The sequence below is a fragment of the Pseudopodoces humilis genome, chromosome 16 (genome assembly GCF_049639895.1).
Source record: "Pseudopodoces humilis isolate 2021_Gansu_Grassland_sample_001 chromosome 16, ASM4963989v1, whole genome shotgun sequence".
NCBI classification, from domain to species: Eukaryota; Metazoa; Chordata; class Aves; order Passeriformes; family Paridae; genus Pseudopodoces; species Pseudopodoces humilis.
The window spans coordinates 1,595,686-1,609,681 of NC_142215.1; the positions used below are offsets into that span (position 1 = coordinate 1,595,686).

The following is a 13,996-nucleotide window of genomic DNA, read 5'->3' on the forward strand; positions in this document are numbered from 1 at the left end:
GGGCCTGTGGAATCCCACCAGCTCAGGGTTCCCACCTCACCCTCCCCTTTGGATCAGGAAGAATTCAAACCATCTGCAAAGTCACCGCCTGTGTGCTAATGGCAGCTCGCAGAACACGTTCCTGTTTTATCTCAAAGGCTTCTGGTCTCAATGTGGGGTGTTGAAACCATCACCAGAGCTTCCCACCAGGCTTCCTGCACTGCCTGCCACAGCACAGAAAAGCTTTTCCCACCCAAAAAAGGCAGCCCAGCCCCTCCTGTGCACGTCCCCCAGCCAGGTTTACTCTTCTCCCTCCACGGGGGAAGTCCAGCTGAGGTTTGGGAGCATCAGGCAGTCACTGCTTTGCCTTCTGATCTCCCCAAAATCGAATTTTTAGGCAGACCCAGCCTAAAATCCGAGCTCCCTCCAGGCCCTGAAGGCCAACCGATGGCATCAGCCCAAAGTGAGCTAAATGAGTTATTGCAACTGGTGCAGGGAGGTGGGGCCTGAAAATGGCACTTTTGGCTTTCTGACAGGAAAAGGGAAATGCAAACCATGAGATGCCTTTGTTTTGAAGCTTGATAGGAACGAATTTGGGAGTGGTTTATCAGACATATGCACGGCACGTGGCCTCTGGGATTTCTCGTGGCTGAATCCTTTCTTGAGGTTTTGGGTTTGGGCTGAGCAGCCTTTGAAGGCTGAGGCTGCTCGGCAGGAGGAAACATTCAGGACTCAGAACCTGGGGGAGCTGAACCCGTTTTGTCAGGGAAACCCACATCAGACACATCCCAAATGCCACTTCCATCATCCTTCAGCACAGGGATCGCTCCCCTTGTGCCAGAGGTCCCCTCTGTCCACTCCATGTCTTTATCCAAGCTTCCCCAAAGAGAGGAGAGTTCCCTTGAGCTCATTTCCAAAAGGTTTTTCAATGCTGACCACAAGTGAAACAGGGCAAGAACTCCCCAGATTTATTCTGGCTGGTTCAAGTGTTCACTTAAGGCTCAAGCTAAAAATGGGAAAACTCCCAGAAACCTGTAAGAAATCGTTCCACTCTGGAGTTTTCCTCTCTAAGCCCTGACTGGCCTTTCTGGATTGGTACCCAGGTGCCTTTTTGACCTCCAGCTGCAGCTTGGTTGTTCACATTCAATACAAAAAGTGCCAATCTTCATCCCAGCACCTTGATTTTCCGTGAGGATCCCTAAACCCACAAATCAGGAAGCAGAAGTGGCTGCCTCCTTCCATCCTTGCTTTGCTTTCTGACATTGTACAAATAAATCCCGCTTCCAACGCCGCTGAAACGTTTTGTAAACATCTTCCAAGAGAAACAGAATGTTTTTGCTGCTGATTTCATCTGAGCTGTTTGTACACATGAGCGAGTTCCTGGGGACTGCAGAGCTCTGCAGCCTTAAATAGCCCAGATTTTTCCTGTCAGGCCCACGAGCCTCAGTGAATCACTCCAGGGATCACTTTGGTCCAGGAACAAACATTTTAGACTGAATGTTTCAAAGCCAAACCCAAAGCCTTTGGTAGGGCTTTGGCAACACCACCAAGATTAGGATTATCAAAAAGAAATCTATATTAGAAAAGCCAGGTTTATTTCTCCAAAAATCACAGAGTCATTTAAGTTGGAAAAAGAGCTCCAAGATCATCAAACCCAACCATTCCTGAGCCTCGTGTTCTCAGATAACTCAGGAGCTCATTAACACTTTTATCTTGTATGAGTTCACAAAAAAAACCCTACAAAAGAAAAAATCATAGAAGAGATTCTGTAAAGCACATCAGCACATCATTTATAACGTCAGGTTTAAAAAATCCTCTTGGGATTTTTGTGAAAGCTGTGAACAATCCCCGTTGGCAATATTGGGATTTCACCCTGAGCCACAAAAGCCAGGACACCACAGTTTTAGGCTCATTCACATTTGCTCAGCAGTCAATTTCTTCAACTCAGTTTGGGCCGGTTTATATTCATTTTGGGACCAGCATTTTCTGTGAGGCTCCATTTTTATCATCAAATAAAATCCAGCATGGATCCTGAGCTTCAGGATTCACCCCTGGAAAGGTGTCAGTGTTCCCATTTCTGCCACAGCAAAGGCGAGTCCTGGAATTGGTGAAATATAAATGCAAAAATATAATTCGATAAAACTGCTCAGGTTTGGCCCATGGATTTTGCCACTCATGCAGCATCTCCTCCAAGGCAGGAATTGTAAACCAAAGGTGACATCCTCTAAAAACCCTGCAGGGCAACCTGACCTGGGGAAGAGGAACTTTCCAGGGATCTTTTCCCAAAACAGAGAGAAGCTGCTCCAAGGAAAAATCTGCTGGGTCCATCACAGCCTCTCATGCTCCCCTCTCATTCATCTCTGCCCCATCCCCTGACTTTCCAGCTAATCTGCCAAAACCTGCATTAGAAATTCAGAGTATTTCTCTTAATAAATGGGATTTCTGTGACTTTGTGTTGGCTGTTGAGAGGAAACTGCAACAAAGAGCACACAAGGTCAAACCCCAGCTAAGCCCAGCCAGAGAAGCCACCTCAGCAGCACAGCTTTGGAAATCTGTGAGAAATAAGGAAGTTTCCAGTTTCCAAGCTGGCCCTCTCCACTTACTGAGCTAAACAGGTTTGTAAAGGTAAAAAAATCAAAATGAAAATGAGGATTTCAAGCCCCTCAAGAGGTGTGATCCCACCTCTCCTGCCCACACCCAAGGGCTCCATCAAGAGCAGAGCTGATGGGCAATAACCGCAGTGCTTTTCACCAACCCTAAACCACATCCATCTCCTGTCCCATTATCCCCTTATCTTCCCATTTATTTCATACCCAGTCTGCAATCAAACACCTTCAGGCACTCGTGCTACTCAAGGGTTAAAATATTTGCTGCTCACACACCCGATGAGGTTAAGACAAAAGCTTTGGTGCTGATTAATCATTAGCAGTTTCCTCAGCACTGTTAAAAATAAAATCACACTGAAATAGCTGCTCTAAGAGCTTTCGTGGTGCTTTAAGTAGTGAAACATCACAAGTGCAAGATAAAATTTTAAAATGTATTTTTATATTTTTATAATATAAAATTTAAAATAGATTTTTATAATTTTAGATATTATATTTTTTAAGCTACATTTTAAATAATTTAACCTGGATTAAACTCCCTCCAGGGCCACCTCAGGTGCAGCAAAGTTGAGATAATGCACTTTACAGCGAGTGGCTGCTCCATGAGGGATTTTGCACTTGGATTTTCATGGTGATTTCTGTATAAAAACCCTGGGAAATGTCTTTTTTTTGGTTATATTGATATAGTTACCAAGGACATTCCTGGCCTACGAGCACAAATCCTGGCTCCAAAGGAATCCTTCAGCATCCCTGGAGGAACAAAAGTGTCTCAGTGGATTCATTCCCATGACAAAATTAAAGAAAAGATGATCTTTGGGGGCAAAAAGCAACGAACAGAGGCTGGACCCAGCATTGATAACCAGGCACAATGATCAATATTGCCAGTGCCTAATGGTGATTTATTAAACCACCCATCCTGGGGCTGTCCCGAGGCACTGGATGTCTTGAAACCTGGGAGACAGAGCTGGAAAAGTTTCATATCAGCAAATCTTCTGCAGTTTTTCACGAGGAAACAGCAGGCTCTGGCACCGACACCAGCACACTTTGCCCCTCCAGTGCCACAGGCTGCACACAGGACAGAGCTGGAACATTTACCTGTCCCTACAGGCACAGGAAAAAGGTGACTTATGAAATCTGCTAATTAACGTTTGTGAGGATGCCGAGATGAGAGTCCTTCATTATTTCCCAGCACGCCCAATTCCTTATCACGGCACCTGCTCCTAACCCCACAGAACGCTGCTCTGCTTTAACCCAGCCCTTTTCCAGCCCAGTTTGGGGCTGCCCAGTGCAGAACACGACTCAGCCAAGCCCTTGAAGAACAAATCAGGGTTTTAGAGCCCAGCCTAGGCAGGAAGATAAAACCGATTTCAAAACGCAAGATTTGCTCTCCGTGAAGAGCGCTGGGACCACGGAACCTCCGTCCAAACCCACCAAACTCCTGCACAGCCCCTTCAGCCCCAGCCTGGTGGGAACTGGCAGCAATTCCATCCTGCTGCATCCCTGGAAAACCTGCACAGCTCCAAATCCAGCTGTTCCAGCAGCTGCAAGGAGAGCAGAGGCTGGAGCAGCCACTCCAGTGTCCCAGCAGGGAGCAGAGCCCATCCCAGCCTGGCATCTGCTGGAATGGCCAAGGAGGGAGGGCAGTGAGCAGGATCCTGCACAGGGGGAATCACTGTGGGCTCCTGTCACCCTGAGAATTCAACCTTCTGATCGTGTTTTTATAGTTTCTAGCCACTTTCCCGGGAAAGTAACAATAAACACAGATGTTTGTATATTCCATTAAAGAAATGGCTTTTGATGGACGTTTCTCAGCACCAGCGTGGTTGGGAAGGTGGTGACCTGACTATCCAATCCCTGGTCCTTGTCAAGAATCTATAAATACTGAAACCACAGAACAAATCTCTCTTTTTCCTGTCACACATTGAGCTGTGTCTGAATCATTTTGTGTCCAGCAGTGACGGGCTCCCAACCTCCTCCATGCCCTGGGAACACAGGATGGACACCCTGGGAATCATCAGCCTGTCAGAGCAGGGATGGACACAGCAGCCAGGTGATTTTGAGGGGAAGGTGGTTGGGAAGTTTAAATTCCTAATTCCCAGTTAATTTTTCTTGCCTTGCTCAGGGCACCTCTCCCCTCTGCTCTCAGAAAAAAAGGCAGCATCAGATTTTCCAGCAGGACAAGGCCTGTGTGTCAGGAAGGTTTTCTTTCAGCAATGTGCTAAAGAAGTGCAGAGGGTCACGGGAGCTCTGGGATGACATCAGCCTCTTTACTATTAATCCTGTGTTGAATATTACCCAGGAGAGAGTAATTTTTAATGGGGCCCTGGTTTGTCTTGTTTAAACTTGCACATACCTGAGCTACTTTTAGGCCTAAACCCACAGAAAAGAAAATAATGCAGCTTGGCTTTAGTGCAAGGAAGAGAAGTGCTAATTCCACCTTCTTTTATCTGCACATTTACTCAGGAGTACAGAGTAAATAGAGCAAAATGGGGATTGTTACACTGAGTGAGGCACACCTAATAATCCTGCACCATCCTTAATGCCAATTAACTCTGGGCCCTTTCTCCATGGCACTCAGAGCACACTTCAGGTGATACAGCTGACAGAGGAGGTGAAAAACGTGGTGTGACCAGCAGCAGTGGGGAAAGCTGAGCTTCCAGGAGAGGAATGAAAGCGTTTCTCCTGGCAGCACATGGAATTTTTGGTCCTGCAGGTCTCCAGGGCTTTATCAATCTCCAACCCCTTTCCAACCCCCCCTCCACGCTGTTATTAAACACAAGAGATGAGCCCCAAGGCGCAGGAAAGGAATTTGGGAGCACCCAGTTGTGGTGCTAATCCCAGATTTACAAATAAAGCTGGGTGTAAAGGAGCTGAGCAGCTGTGCTAAGCTTGCCCAGAGAGTCCCAGAACCACAGCCTGGCTTGGGGTGGAGGGAACCTCAAGAATCAGCTCATTCCACTCTCCTGTCGTGGCTAGGGACAACTTCCAGTGGCCCAGGTTGCTCCAAGCCTTGTCCAAGGTGGGAGGGAATCCCAGAGATTCTCTGTCCCCAGAGTGCTCTTATTCCACAGGAGCAGAAACTGCCAGAGGAGCCAGGACCATCTGTGTGAGCAAAGGACCAAACTCCACCGTGGAAAGGGCACCAGGGATGGGTTTTCCCTGCCAGGATGGAGGTCACACCCAGCTCTCCAGCCCATTTGTTAGCAATGCACCAACACAGCTCTCTCAAGGTGCCCCAGAAAAGCCTCCAGGAAATGTAAAGTTGTGTTAATGATCCAAAGAGATTTAAAAAGGATTTTTTTCTAATTTTTTTTTTTTTTTGAACCATCTGTCCACTAAAAATGGCAAAGAGTCTCCCATGGAATTCAGCTCCAGTACTGATGCCCAGCTGGACACCAGCAGCGGTGCCAGCAGAGGAGACTCTGGTCCCCACAGCTCCTTCCACACATTCCAGCTCCCAGATAACCCCAGGATGCCCAGAGCTGAGCAAGAGGAACCCACAGCCAAGGGGGGAAAAGCAAGAGGCTGCAGGGCCTGAATGCCCACGGTGAGAGAGGGAGTTTTTAATTTTCATGCTCTAAATTAAGTCATCATCAGTTATTTCTGAGATGGAAGGTATGATCTCCTTTTCTAAATATACACCTGGAAGGCTGCCAGGGGAACACAGGCCTCCAAAACCAACAGGCAATCCAGCCTGGAGGAGAGGAGAAACCCTTGGAGACTTGGGGAGCTGCTGGAAAGGTTTTTCACAGCAGGGAGGGGAAACCTTGGTTGGATTTGGGGATGAGGAGAGGTCCTGATGCAGAGCAGGGAGGAGCTGAGGAGACACAGCAGCCCTGAAGTTCAAAGGAGCTGCAGAGCCCTGGGTCCAGAGGGCTCCTGGCCATCCTGAGCCAGAGCTGCTCTGGGATGAGCTCAGCTCCTCTCAAACCTCGTGGCAAGGCTGGCACTGACTCCCAGCAGGGACAGGAGCTGTCTGACACTCCAGGCTGTGACAAAACCAGGCCCAGGATCCCAGGATCCCCACAAAGGTGGGATGCTCCGGGAGCCAGGAGCAGCAGCAGCCACATCCTGCCATTTACCACACCAGGGGCATTGCAGGGGGCCCTAAAAAACAAAACTCCCAAGGTTTTGCTTGCCCATCAAGCCCCAAGAGTGATGGTTAATTAGGGGGACGATCACTAACTAACTAAACACCCTACAAGGATCCTGAAATTCTAAAGCTCATTTTACAATTCCTTAAAAAGAAGGCACTTGCCTGAAACCAGATTTAGGATGTGGACCACAATTATTTCCCCATTTACCAAACTGGGGCATGGCTCACTCCACATTTCCTATCACAGCAGCTCTCCCATTCTGCCAAAAAGTTTCTCCTCCATGCTTGAAAATAAATTAATGTAATGAAGAACACGTCCACATTTCCATTAAAAAATAACGATTTTCCCAAAAGACTGCTGGATTTATAAAAAGCTGCCCCAAACATGGGTAAGAGACAGGGCCATTCCTGCTCCCTGCTAATGGGGTGTTAAATTATCCCAATTACAAGCGTTGCAATGTCACATCTTTAGCTCCATAACAAGCAGCAAAATCTCAGGCAGGGCTTTTGGCCAAAGGCGATTGCTTATCAAACCCAGTGCCAGAGAAAAATGATAACTATTTCCTAACGCACCAGAGGAATGCTGCAGTGGGATGCAGAGCTTCACCAGGCAGAGAAGAGCCCCTTGTGGTTTGTGTGGTGGCAGGGAGGGCTGAGGCTCCTGCTGGAAATCCAGGAAGGATTTGTGGGGGGCAGGGGATTTGGATTTTGATGTTTCTCCCTGCTCCTCCTGGTTTGTTTAGAAAGCTGAGGGTTGTGTGCTCAGCGAGCTGAATTCACACAGAGGCTCAGCAGCTGCACGGTGAGGATTTATGGAATTACAGAATCCTTTAGGCTGGAAAAGACCCCTAAGGTGGAGTCCAGCCATTAAACAGCACCGAAAGCAGCCTGGCTGCAGGAGGAGTCAGCAAAGCTGGGATGGGTGTCCCAAGGGCTGCTGCCTCCAGAAATCCTTCAGCATCAAGCTCAGCCTCACCTGAACAAGGAGGGATGAAGATCTGCTACCCTGAGCACCATCCAGCTCTTTTTGCAGGATACACAGGGCACAGATTTACCCTGCTTGGAGCACAGCAGGATTGCTCTAATCCCACAGATTCCCAGGTTTTGTTTGGAAAGCCTGCAGCAACAGCTCCAGCACCCCAATCCTGCATCCCAATCCTGCTGGAACCTGGATGAGCAAAGCCTGCACTGAAGGGAAAAATAACACGGGGGGAGGAAGAAAGTCAGCTGAACTCTGCTTAACCCCAGAACGAGTGCAAAGGGATTTCTTATTTTCTTCCCTCTGGTTTGTCCATCCCTAATTAGTATCTCAGAGAAAGCCACGTCAGAGTTTCATAACCCCACCAGAGCGGGGAGGCCCAGCCAGGACTGCCTGGGCTTGCAGAAATTCAGAGTTTTTGCTCTGTTCTCCCAGCACTTCTCCCAGGCCAGAGCACAGCGTGTGCCAGGGACCAGACTGCCAGACATCACAGCACTCTTTGGCCCAAAAAGTCCTCAAAAGGCCACCAAAATTGGATTGTCTGGGAGCTGGAGCTGCCTGGCCTGAAGCCAGCACAGGGAACGTGCTGGATGGGACCAGGAATGGAGGGACAAGGACTTCAACATCCAAAGATTGGTCCACAAAAGATAAAACTACAGCCTGCAGCTCCCTGTGGGGACAATCCCCCCAGATTTTGTCCATTTAATCTCAAGGGTGAGGAGCTCAGCTTTGGGAGTTGCATCCACCCCAGGCACAGCTCCTTGAGGCACAGGAGACTGAGATGGAGTGGGAAGGATGCAGCCCCTTCTCCATCCCAAAACCCCAGGGCCAGCAGCTGTCTCAGGGGGTACAAATACTACCATCCACCACTAAAAACCAGGATTTCTCATCCCAGTGGGTATTTATGGCAGGGAACCACGGACACCGCCTGGAAAGCTCGGGGAAGGCTGAAGCACTCTGTGCTGCAGTTGGATTTTAAGGGCCAGTTCCTGCCAATGGGTGTGTCAGGAATATTCATTCAGAACAGCCAATTCACACCAAAAATCCCAGACTTGCCATTAGATATCCACAACAAAAGTCAGGTCTGAGAGCTCAGCCAGGCCAGGGAACAAAATCACTGCTAAATGATCCATTATCCAGCCTGGGGAGTTACATTAAACCACCGTGACTTCATAACAAGCCAAAATATGAGGCTGCTCATGTAGAAACTTTTGATCCTAGAGGACAACAAGTGCTTAAAAGGAATCTCTTCCATTCACCAATTCCTCCCACTCCTGGGCCACCAAAGCCTGGCCAGGACATTCCTTGGTGGAGAGATGAAGATTTTACAGCAGATGTTGGAGACTGAGCTTCAGAGCACCACAGGACCTGCTTCAGCTGGGCTTGGTGCTGCCTGGAAGGTTCCAGGGGTGTCCTCAGTGCTCCTCATCCCCACTCAGGGCTCACAGCTCCTCCTGGAGCCATCAACAGCCAGAGGAGGGGGCTCCATGGGAGGGATTTACTCCAAAGGAGACACATCCTTCCTGATAATGTGTTCCAGCTTCCTTTTCCCTGTTCACATCTGGGCTCTATTTCTAGGTAGCCAATTTAGCTCCGTGCTTCCACACATGGCACTGCAACATCTCTCAGAGAAAACCCTTCCTCTGCTGAGAAACAACCCCCAGCAGTTTGTAAAGCTGGACAAGGAGTGGCCAACACCAAGAAACAACAAATCAGGGAGGGGAATAAAAAAAAAAAAAAAATGGAATAAAACACTGAATAAAGCTGTGTGACAGCTCTGGAAAAAACCAAGCAGAAATTATCCCGTTTGTATAAGATATTCCGAGAGCCGGTGTCAGTCCATCATGGTTTGTATTAAACCCAGATGGAGATCATCTCCTCTTCAAAGAGAAGTGGCTGTAGTTGTTACAGTCGGCCCAGCTGGTTTTAAGCTCCCCTTTTCCCTGCAGTGTAATATATCCCGTGCTCGTTGGAGCTCACGTCCCGTGGAATATCTGTGCAATTTGTAACCAGCACACAATGCGGCTCAGCTGCAATTCCATAAATCACCCCGCAGCCTCCGTTTAATAATAAATCTTCTGATAGCTCTGCATTGAAAAGGACCAAGCAAAGGTTTCAAAGGGTTTGGGTTTTGTTTTGTTTGTTGTTTTTTTTCCTCGCCTTTCGAGGAGAAAAAGGGATTCAAAGACATTTGCAAAATCCACAAGGGGTCAGTGTCTTGGCAGAAATCCTCCAGCGCTGAGGAACACAGGCATGGCCCCAGCTCCAGGATGTTTTTAATACTCCGAGACAAGGGAAGGATTTGTGGGGGCAGGGGGTTGATTTTGATGTTTCTCCCTGCCTCCTTTTTTTAATGAAAAAAAAAAAGCAACTCAATCAGCAATCCTGCTTTGCTGCGCTGTTTTTGTGCTTCGGCACGAGTGACCTCTGAGGAGTGGGAGAGCTCTGGAGGGGGATGCTGACCTTGGACCTGCATTGCTCAACCAGGGGTGGATGCTGGGGCCAGGCAGGGAGGGGGCTCAGCCCCAGCAGCTTTCCCAGAGCTCAGAAACATCCCCTGTGGGATGCCACAAAGGGCCAGTGGCATCACAGCCCCTCGATTCACCCCACACTGCTGCAGCTCCATGGTGAGCTCAGGGCTCCCCACTGCTGCTCCCCAGTTTTTGGGGGTTTCACCCCCACCGGGCCTGGGGACTTTGGCCAGGCAGGATGGAGCAAGGGGAGGCTGCACAGCAGAGTGGAAAGGGTCAGTAACACCCCAAACCCACATCCCAGCACGGGGCTGGCGTTTCTACACACACAGAGCCTCAGAGCCTTAAGTAAAGCCTAGTCCCCCTTTCCTCTCCTGATCCACCTGAGGGCTCTGACACCAAAAACAGGCCAAGGGAGGGATGGAAACTGGATCTTCCAACCCAGCCTGAGGGGGAACAGGGCATTTCCCAGCCCTGCTCTAAACAATGGCCCCAGAGGTGTTCCTAAAATAAAGAACATGTCCAGTGTCACTGCTGAAGTTCATTCATGACCACAGAAGGAGGCTGAACTTTTCCATCAGCTGCATTTTCCTGCTCACACGGAGGATTTTGAGTTGTTCTGCTGATTTTTTGATTGCCTCAGGGGCTGCTGCCCCAAGAGGTGACACCCAGGGGCCTTGACTTGGCCTCCCTTTCTCAGGTGTGTGGCACCAGATCAGCCCAAAGCCACAGGAGGGGTCTCTGAGGGGGAACTGTAGGTTGGTGAGAGAGGAAGGATTGCCCAAGTCTTACTCAAGGAGCAGCTCTGACCTCCACACACCACCACTTACTTATCTTGGAGGAAACATTTCACAACATCACATTAAAAAAATTCTTTCACATTTAATAATCCAAAAGTTTGTGACCATTAAGCTGCTATCAAAAGCCTTCTGGAAATCTCATCTCAGCTTGTCTAATTTCAGGCTAAAAAGCTCCAAGAACATTGGTTAACTCCAAAAATCACCACAGACCCCCTTTCATCCTGCTTGATCCCAGCTCACATTTTTGTGAGAGGCTTCCTAAGCAGGAATTCAAGGCTATCAAGGCTTTTTTTTTAAGGGAAAAGCAATGCTGAGCTCAGTTCCCATCAGGGCACCACACATGAAGCCACCTCAGGTGCTGGGAGGTTCCTGCCCCAGTTCCTACAGCTGTGATTCCACAGGTTACTGATCCCAGGAGCAGCAAAAATCCTGCTCATTCAGCCCCAGCACAGGGGACAGCTCTGGCCCAGCTGGGTGAGATCTCCAGTTTCAGGGACTGATGAAACTGGGAAGCAGAGAGGAAGAAAGTTCTCCCATCACATTCCCACAGATGGAGGGCGATGTCAGATGTTCCCTCCAGCCACATTCTGGAGAGCAGAGCTTGGATCCTATCAGGGATTTCTCTGCCAACACAACCAGCTGGAGGAGGGGAGGATTTGCCCCTGTGGAAGAGCAGAAGCCACAACCAGAGGGGATTTCATGCAGCACAACTCAGCTGGGACTTTCCTGGTGGGAGACTCAGAAAAGCAGAAGAGCCTTTGTGAGCATCCTCATGTACCTGCCCCTGCAAGCAGATCCAGCACCAAACCTCACGTCCAGAAACCCACACCTTTGGCAGTTCTGAGAAACAATAATGGGTTAATTATGGACTTGCCAAAGCTATTTTGAAACTGCTGCTGTGACAGAAGAGCTGCAGAAGCTGTTCCAGCACCAGCTTCCCTGGGCTGATGGTCCCACTCCATCCCCACCATGAGAGCTGAGCCATGGGCTGGCTCACAGAGAAGAAAGAGAAAAACATGCTGAATTCCCCAGCATTTGAATCACGGAAGTGTTTGCCAAGAATGGGCCTCCCTCGTTACAGTTTCATAATTCTTCAATGCTCTGAGCCCCGCTCGGACCCCGTTTGGGTAATAATTAACTGTTCCCAGCACAGCCCTGCGTGCTCCGGCTTGGCACACAGACCCTCCCAGCTAACAGCACTGAGGAGTTTATTTCTGCTAATTGCACTGTTTTGGAAGGAGAAGAGGAAGGAAAGCAATTTCCAGAGCAGCGTGGGGGTTTTCTTCTCACCCTTCCCCCCGGCATCCTTCGGGAGAAGGCGCTTCACACCCACCATGGAGCTTCCCCAGAAATGGGTTGTGGTTTCAATTCTGCATCCCCAGAGTGAACACAGATCCCTGCTGCCAGGGGAGGAGGCCCAGCCCTGCTCCACACACAGCCCTCAGGGGTGGGGATTCGGTTCTCTTCTCGGAGGGGTCGGTGCCACCAGCCTGGAGAGCCTCGTGTCCCAAATGCCACCCACGACCTGAGACCATCAGATGGACAATGAAATGTTGGATGGGACCAGCAGGGACAAGCTGCAGAATCTGCTCCCCCCAAAACCTGCAAGGGAAGCTCTGGGGACTCTTCCCTTGGCTCCCATCCCTGTTCTCTCCCACTGCACGTGCTTGTCCCTGGGATGCCAGGCTGGAGGCCACACCCTGGGGACAGAGCCAGGCTGTGACCTGCTGCCACTGGGACTGAGGCACACAGGCAGCTCATCAAAAATCACACAGGCAGCTCATCAGAAATGTTTTGTGGTCATTTCTGTAGGTTCCTGCCCCACCACAGGGTGCAGAGACGCTGGGGGACCGAGCAAGTGCCACCGACTCCTGCCCCACTCACACATTCTATGGCACTGGCAATGGAAAACCCATCCTGGACATTTTGGGAAGAGGCAAGAGATCAGAGGCACTTTATTATTAAAAAAAATGAATAAAAATTTAAAAGATCAATCAATGAAGTTTCTGTGAGTGTTTTGTAGGAGAGAACAATTTCCTTTCCTCCTCCCTGTGGCACAGGTTGGTGCCCACTCCCTGTCAGCGCGGTAGAGCACCCCGACAGTCCCACCAGCCCTGGCACGCCTCAGCCAGCCCAGGCTGGCAGCTGGAGGGTGCTGGGGCTCCCAGCACTGCCAGGGCTGTGGAGGGAGGGAGCTGGGATGCTCCAACCTCTGAGGAAACTCCTGGCAGCAGTTTTAGAGCAGCAAGGAAACCGTGAGCTCCGGGGTTCCTCTCTGTGACCACCAGCCCATGGCCCTGGCATTCCCAGACCAGCTCCCAGTGCCAACCCTTCCCACAGATGTGATCATAAACACAATCCCATAAACAGCATCCAGATGTCATTTGGGAGGCTCCAAAAACCTTCTTGATCTCCTGACAATGGTGCCCAGAAGGATTTGGAAAGCTGACAGAAAGCTTTGAAGTTTTATGTGATGTGCTTTGGACATCGACAGCAACAGCTCCACTGCTCCCATCCCACCAGGCTGAGCACCCTTCCCACATCCCAAGGGGCTGCTGGGGCAGAGACCAGCCTGGATTCAGGAACTGGGGAGTTTGGAGGCTGCTCCACCCTTTATCTCCACCCTGGGGGTCTGGGAACCATCCTGACGTTACCTGAGGAAAGCAGCACTTAGGACATTTCCTCTGCTTCCCTGTCCAGGCTGCAAATACAGTGGGAAAAAATATTCCCAGGAATAAATCCGGTATCTCCAAGCCTGGCAGCGAGCAGAACACGAGAGGCAGGAAAAGCAGCAGAGCAGCACATCCCAAATCCAGAGAGGAGCTGGGGGAGGTTCATTTTCCAGCCAAGTTTCCTAAGGAAACACGGGAATGAGCCACCCTGCCTGTCCATCCCCACAATTCCTGAAGCACTGACTCGCCTTTAACCAAAACTGTGTGAGGATGAGCCAGAGACATTCCCTGGGGTCTGAGGTGCCACCCCCTTCCTGTCCCTGCGCAGGGAAACGCAGCAACAAAATCCAGCTTTAATAAGGAACCACGAGAGATGTCCCAGCCCCAAATCCCACA

The 13,996-nt window shown here is 49.8% G+C and overlaps 1 protein-coding gene across 2 annotated transcripts in view; it reads right to left on the reverse strand.

The window, feature by feature from the left end:
- SMAD6 (SMAD family member 6) overlaps positions 1 to 13,996 on the reverse strand; it is a 107,678-nt gene that overhangs the window by 51,004 nt on the left and 42,678 nt on the right. The window contains exons 5-6 of one of the 2 annotated variants that reach the window (XR_015773944.1): positions 3,274 to 3,332; positions 1,791 to 2,077 (exon numbers count right to left, since the gene is read on the reverse strand). The exons of the other annotated variant lie outside the window; for it this stretch is intronic. The gene's annotated coding sequence lies outside the window, so the exon portion shown is untranslated. Of the gene's footprint in view, positions 1 to 1,790; positions 2,078 to 3,273; positions 3,333 to 13,996 lie in introns of those variants that run through there. 2 annotated transcript variants of the gene reach the window in all.